This window comes from Syngnathus floridae, chromosome 16, assembly GCF_059516105.1.
Source record: "Syngnathus floridae isolate MCC-2025c chromosome 16, RoL_Sflo_1.0, whole genome shotgun sequence".
Classification (NCBI taxonomy): domain Eukaryota; kingdom Metazoa; phylum Chordata; class Actinopteri; order Syngnathiformes; family Syngnathidae; genus Syngnathus; species Syngnathus floridae.
In genome coordinates, this window is record NC_142428.1 from 12,947,775 (window position 1) to 12,955,185 (window position 7,411).

At 50.5% G+C, this 7,411-nt stretch overlaps 1 long non-coding RNA gene across 1 annotated transcript; it reads right to left on the reverse strand.

Moving 5' to 3' along the window:
- Positions 1-321: 321 nt before the first annotated feature.
- On the reverse strand, positions 322-1,161 carry LOC148385775 (uncharacterized). Its single transcript, XR_015863308.1, has 3 exons — positions 752-1,161; positions 528-574; positions 322-404 (listed from the first exon to the last, which is right to left on the reverse strand). It is a non-coding gene; the product is annotated as an uncharacterized LOC148385775 (long non-coding RNA).
- Positions 1,162-7,411: the final 6,250 nt, after the last annotated feature.

Sequence of the window (7,411 nt, forward strand, 5' to 3'; positions counted from 1 at the left end):
GATGTGTTAAATCAATTACTGTTAGACATTATTTGTCTGATAATCTACCAAATCTTTGAATTGAAGAATTTGTGATTTAATTAATAGCTTGTTCAGGGTAATCAGACTTGTATATAATTCTAATGGCCTTCTTTTGAAAACTATTCTGAATTACAACTTTGGATCTTATATTACTTTGCAACAATCTACTCGGTGACAGATTAGGCAGTATAATCACATATGTTAACTTCAGTGCCCACACTGTATTTATTTATGGTTATTTGTTAAATCAAGTACTGTTAGACATGAAATAGGAAGTGTTTAACATAAATGTTATGGCTACTCACCATTGTAGCTCGCTCCTGGTCAATGATATGAGCCTCTTCTTGCAGTGGAAAACTTGCAGCCAACAAACACCGTGGAACCTAAAGGAATGAAATTAAACATTAACATTTCGCCCGGACCAACATTCACACGTACAACGCAACGCGGCTACACTTCTGCTATTACAAACGTAAATCTCCTTAAACACAACGAGTGTTACTTACCGTGTACGCTCTAGGCAAAATTGGATGTGTTGCAATTCCAAATCTATCTGAAACGGCAGTTAAAAGTAGAGTTACATCAAGTTTTCTTTTTTAATCAACACAATCATTTACAACCGTTGACCAGAAAGAATCGTCGAAATTCGACGTCCCCCACAAACGCCACGCTCACTCGCTTTTCAGGGCAACAAAAGTACTTCTTTTTAAAAACGATGAGTTGTACTTACCGTGTACGCTCTGGACGGTCCAGTTGCAAGCAGAAAATAAAAATATTTCTCTTGTTAGTCGTATGTTACCATCCGCTGTGTCTTTGTCAACATCGCCGCCATTTTCCTACTTCCTGCTGCGAGCCACGCCCACGGATTTAAATTTGGGCGGAAGCTCTTTCCATTGGCGTCGTTTTCGCGTATAGCAAATCCGATTGGTTGGGAAGGGGGCACGGTTATGCAGCCGAGGAGTCCTGTGATCGGTGGGATGTAAAGTAGGCGTCGACGTCACGTCCGCGTCACGTGACCACGACGTGGCAGACGTCAAATAGCAACCGCTGTTTTGTTCAGTAGACTTACAGTTGTTATGCATTGACATAATGGCGCACACACCAAATAGATTTAAATAAATTAAATAATTCTTCTGCCCACTCTCTTTTAAACAAGTTAACTCTCCCCGCGGATTTGAATTCCGGCGAAAGTTACGCCCATCGACGTCACGTATGTCACGTGACCACGACGTGGCAGATGTCATATAGCAACCGCTGTTTTGTTTAGTAGATTTACAGTTGTTATGCATTGGCATAATGGTGTGCACTCAAAATAGATTTAAATAAATTAAATATTTCTTCTGCCTACTCCCTTTTAAACAAGTTAACTCTGCCCACGTCCATTGACGTCTTGTCTGCGTCACGTGACCACGACGTAGCGACGTCATATAGTAACCGCTGTTTTGACCAGTAGACTTAGTTATTATGCGTTGACATAATGGCGCACTGGTTAGCATGGCCACCTCTTAAGCATGATGATGCGGGTTCGACGCCTGATCAATGTTAGCATGGAGTGAGCTGAAGTGCATGGCGCTGAAGATTTGAATCTTTGAAATGCGCTGAGGTCTGACATATCAGGCAGAATGGTTTGCCATCACGTTCAACAAAAAATAGAAACTTTCCCACTCTGATTAAAACGTCCTGTGTTCATCTACGTATTTTCGTTTTGCTGTGCATCTTTTCCCTGCCATTTCGAGAGCCCAATTGACACTCATAGTTTAAAGAAATGTGTTTGCCCATCCTACTTTGTGGAATTTCACCACATGCGCTTTTGACCAAAATACCAAATTGAACTCAAGTGAAGCCAACACGCACAACCCCCCCCCCCCACACACACACACACACACACACACACAAATGTTGATATGAACATAAAAGAGCCGCATGCGGTTCGGGAGTTGCGGCTTGGCCAAACCTGTACTATACAACTTTATTTGTATAAAATTTTCACAACAGCTGTCACACAAACAAAGCGGGAAAAACCGAAGACGTGCGTGTTCCGCCCACGCTGGATTTATTTGCACCTTTGAAAAGACACCGTATTGCCGCAGATGTGGCAAAGAGTACTTTTGGGCATCTGAGACGGAAGGATGTCCAAAGCATCACGTCACCTGCTCTGGTAGGCATGGTGGTGGGACGTTGAGGTCAACCGCTTTGGGGTTGGCTGACTCTTTGATCGCAGGATGCCACACACTTGAAGACAGAAGCAGAAAAGCAGAGCTAAATGCAAAATGTACTCACCGGTGACTCCAATTTTTTTCCCCCCTGAAGAAACAGCTGGACGGGTGGCCCCGGCTGGCCAGTGGGACTCTTGTTATTCTGACCCTTTTTAGTGCGCGTTTGGGGCAACAACCGTTTTTTGTGGCGCTCTCTTCTGGTTCAAAAGTGCCCTGCATGTGAATTTGCTTTTCCTGCCTTCTGATTGGATGAGCGCCGGTGTGACGCGGTGCCTCTGTCACCGTGGCGGGGGGTATACGTTGGCATCGGAGCGTCTGCCAACGTCTGAGACCGACTGGCAGTGTATCGGAGGTGTCGAGTGCGGTGCCGCTGGAGCTCACTCACCAGCTGGTGTTAGGGCCACAGAATGAAGGCCAAGGAGAAGAATAGAAAGAGAAACAGAAACTTCTCCTCCAATTGTTTGATTTGTCTCTTCTGAGCTTCGATGAATTCTTTCAGCTCTTTGTTCCTCTAGGACGGACAAATGGAAAGTGGCATTCAAAAGCCAGTAAGCGTGCAAGTAAGTGCCGGGCTGGCTTTGGGCCCTTACCTGTTGCGCGCTGTGCAGCAGATCCATTCTCTCTTGGAGGATGCAAGCGTCGCGCTCCCTCAACTCGCACATCAGGGCTCGCTTCCATTGGTCCACGGCGCTCCTAAGCTCTTCTCTCTGATCCGCCGTCAGCACGTCATTCACGCCAGCGTGGCTGGCTTTTTCGCCGTCCGTGGCGGGGCAGTCCCGCTGCGGTAGCGCCTCGTACAACATGGCCTCCAGCTCCAGGATCCTCTGGGCCGCAATCCTCGTCCATCAGTGGTCCGGCGGGAGATTTGAGGGCGGCTTACCTTATGAGCCTGGTCCATGGAACACTTCCTGAAGTCCAACTCTTCATCCAGGTAGCCCTTCTGCTTGCAGAACATATCCTAGCACAGCTCAAGGTCAGAATTGTTGGGGCACATTGCCGGAGTTCCCCTTGGCTGATGTCGCGTGTCTGTCTACCTTCTCACTTTCAATGTCCAACATCTTCTGTTGAAGTGCTGACTTGGTCACTTTGATGTATTCTAACCACTGAGGAAAGGCTGCTGTCACATAAGCAGAATGCGAGAGCGTGCGTGGACGTGCGCGTTACCTTCTCGGCTAGGGTGAGAAGGGTCCTGGCGTGAATCACGACCACCTGCTCCTCGTTGGTGAGATTCTGCAAGAGCCCAAAGGCACAGCGTCAACAAGCTTCTTTCAGCGCAAAGCCTTCCAAAAGTCACATTTGAGCCGCCGAGTCTCGTGGAGTGCGAACATAAGGAGTTCGACATACACTTACGGCGTTATAGCCCAGGATGTCCAGCTTCTTCATCAGATCACTGATGACGATGTCCGGGGGAAAGGCGCAAGGAGCAATGTAAGGTGTTCTGGGACCTCGGGTTAAGGTTAGGGTTGCGAGGGACGCCTTACGTACGCTCACGCCCTCGGCCTCGCAGTAGATCTGCAAAGGGCTGAGGCCGTCTGGGAAACGGACTTGCAGAAACTTCAAGACGGGGGAGCGCCACTCCCTCTCCTGAAAGGCAGAGGCATGCATCCGTCCGTCCGTCCGTCCGTCCGTCACATCTCTGGCCTCAACACGCTTGTGCGAGTCTTCCCACCTCCAGCTCCAGGATGCGGAACTCAAGCAGTTCGTTTTGGTCTCGGATATCCTGGATGTGCTCTTTCAGACGCGCTTCTTCCGCCTCCATCCGCCTGACCTGAAAAGACAGTCAGACCTCATCTGCGGGGCTTCCCGACAGGTGTGACGCCAAGCGACTCCGCCCAGCGCCTTTCTTTCCGTCACCTTTTCGGCCAACTGCTGATTGCTCTGACGCAGCAGCTGCTTCTCCTCCACCCACTTGACATTCTAGAAGAGACAAACGCGTGGACAGCTTTGGAATGTTGTGTCATTTTCATCCACAAATTCTTTGGTTGACTGGAAAATGACATTTGCTTTTCTCCGCATTTTCCCAGCCACGTTCGGGGGGGGGGGGGGGGGGGGGGTTGGTCCAGTAATGCCAGACGGATGAGTGACTGAAGAATGTAGCTATTTTGTCTGAGAAAAAGGTGTGCTCATTGATGAGCTTACCTGTCCTTGTTGCTTCAGCGCTGACTCCAGATCTGCTACTCTGCTTTGATAGTGACCCATTTCTACCATCAGCTTTTCTCTGGTCTGAAAGGAGGAGGAGGGAGGCTCCTCCTCCTCCTTTCAGACCAGAGAACACCCGAGGCTGGGTGAGAACGGGGAGGCTGCGACCCGGCCGGGGGTTGCGGGAAGGGGCGCCACCTTGATCTCCTTCTCGGCGTCGTAGTCCCCTTTCGCTGGTCTGGGCTAGCAGAGCGTAGGCTCGTTGCAGCGCTTGATATTCTTGCGTCAGCTGGCGGTAGCGAAGCTCCGCCTCTTCATGCACACACCAATGCAACACAGCACTAGTACCAGAATCAGTCAGACCGGCGACAAAGCACCCGCGACGCAAAGACGAGTCCGATTCCAGGCTGAAGAGGAATGTTTGGTGCCAATACGCTGGCAGAAATGGCGGGCTACCTCTTCGGGTTCCGTGTCGGGGGTTCTGTCGGTGTGAAAAGACAAGGACGATCCGTCCGAGTCCACCAACACGTCTTCGTCGTAGCCGTAAAATGTTTCGATGACCTGCGGGCGCGGAAGCAAACATCTCTCTGAACAAACTGAAGCGACACCTCACGATGAATCGACGAGAGGAACGATAGCGAGAAAAAGGCCATTTCATCTTGCGCAACACCAAGCAGCCGCAAACAAACAGACTCACCTTGCAGGACCTCACGCTTTGTTCCTCCTCAGAGATTCTCGACGTCGGTATCGTAGCAGCAAATCTCTCTCCTGTCGACACAAATAATCCGCCTTTGAGATTCTTTGGATGCAAAGGGAACGAACGGCTCCGGCGCAGAAACAAACGCGACTCACAATGACATTTCTGACATGAGCTCCTGTCTCCAGAGCCTGAAAAACACGTCACCGGCGATGATTGGAGGGACGCTCGTCTTTTCCAAAAGTGACAACTACAGGGTGTGTCAGGGTTTTCCAGATTATCTTTATCGTATCATTGTGTTGCTTTGACTTTGACTGCGACCTGTAATAAATAATATTATTTATCCCTTATTTATCCCTATCGCTTATCCCTTCCTACACAAAGTCGTAAAACACCCCTTGCTATGTTTTGACTAGAGGTCAAGGGCTTCCTCTATTCAATCCACTCTTACACCCACCCTGTTTCTCTTAATTAAAATGCTCGTGCAGGAGCCGAGAGTCAGACTTCATTCGTACAACGGATGGACTCTCCACCTGCAGGTGTCCAAAAGAACTTACTTGTCTCCCGTGTGGTTCTTGCAAAATAAGTTGGAGCGAGCGCAACTCTAACAGGGTGCATTTTGCCACTAGCTGCCTACGGACAATGACGTCGCGCTCGCGGCTCATGGTTGACGGGCTGAGCAGCCGGGCAAGTCCGTCGTTTTCAGCGCACAGCGAGTGGCAAAGGCGCTGACAAAACGGGAGCTTTGAGCTGCTGAAAACGGCAAAACAAGTCTAAAGCGTGTTCAAACGCGTGCGCACAATGCTCCTGCTTGAAAGGTCGGAATTTAAGGGGCCAATTTTTTGGATGGCGGCCGCCGGCCAAGCTTTGGACGGAAAAGGTTTCCTGGCGACAGCGAGCGAGCGCGGCGCTGCCGTACGTGCACCGAGTCGCCTGCCTGAAGACCTTGGACAAGTCGTCGATGATGTGCCGCTGCTCCACAACTTGAAGGAACTCCATTTCACCGTCCTGCTGGCCGCAACCGCGGTCCAGGTCATTGAGCGAACTAGGCCTTCTCTGTGGAACACAAATGCAGTGGACTCTGTTGGCACGCCGCCGTTGTCCGCGTCGACTTACCAAGCTTGCCATCTCCTCGTTCTCCTGGGTGACAAAGCGCACTTTGTTTTCAAGGCGACACAGCACCAGCGAGAGTTCTTCATTCTTCCTGCTCAGGCGTTTGTTTTTGTACAGGAGTGGCAGAAATTGGCTTTCTGTTTCTCTCAGTCGCTTTAGCTGCAAGCATGAAGTGCGGGATGTGAAAGACGCACAACACGCGGGCCAGAACGTATCCATTCCTTTTGCATCGGTTTGAACGGAATCGTGGCTTTGGCTCCCAATAAAAGACATCTCGCCGCTCAACTAATAAGCAAGCGCAATGGGTGCCTCGCTGGATGGCGCGCATCAAACGTAGCGCAAACCTTCAAGCGTGCCGTCAATAAATTACCAGTTCATTGCGCTCTTCAGAAAGCAGGGCGTTTCGATCCTCCAGTTTCCTGATGACTGCGCTGAGCTCAGCGATTTTCAGATGAAACCGTCGCGTGTCCCGATCCTCCTGAGACTGAAAACGCCCCGCAACACACACACACAAGCACTCGTTCAAAGTTCAAAACTGTTTTTGTGCTACCTTCCTCCAGCAACGAACTAAGTCATGCGTACTGCAAGTGTGTGATGAGGTGGCTTACGCAATGAAGAGGATTGCTAGTAGCGGCGTTGACCCCACTTCCAGGGTAGTTTAGGCCCGCCCTTTGGGAATCCCTCAGGGCAGCGATCTGCTGCTCGGCAGCCTGAGTCTGCAGCTGAAGGCGGTGGACGTGGCCGGCCCCAGGGCTTCATCCAAAACACTAACCGCTCTGTCTTTCAGCTTGATCTCATCCGTCTGGATGTACAAACGGGGAGCGCTCAGGCAGGCGGGCAAACTCATTTGCCAGAATTGTGACAAAAACAAAGAGAGCAACCGGCCAATTTTTTTCTGGAATCGACTAGAACACCTTTGCTGTGACAAAAGCGAAGCGAGCAACCGGACATTTTCTTCTTGTGAAATAGAATAGAATAGAATGCCTTAGGTGTCATTGCACTGCAGGTATACAACGAAATTGGGAACATAGCCACGCACCGCGCATCTGATCAGTCCTACCAGTCGGCGGATCTCCCTCTCGCAGTCTCTCTTGGTTCGGCTCAGCTCCTCCCGATGCTGGTGATGAGCCGATCGGGAGGAGCTCGGCCGCTCGGGACTGCCAGGCCTGCTGGGCCGCTGCCAGGGCTTCTTCCGCGCTCCTGGTGGAGGCGACACCGCTCGGTC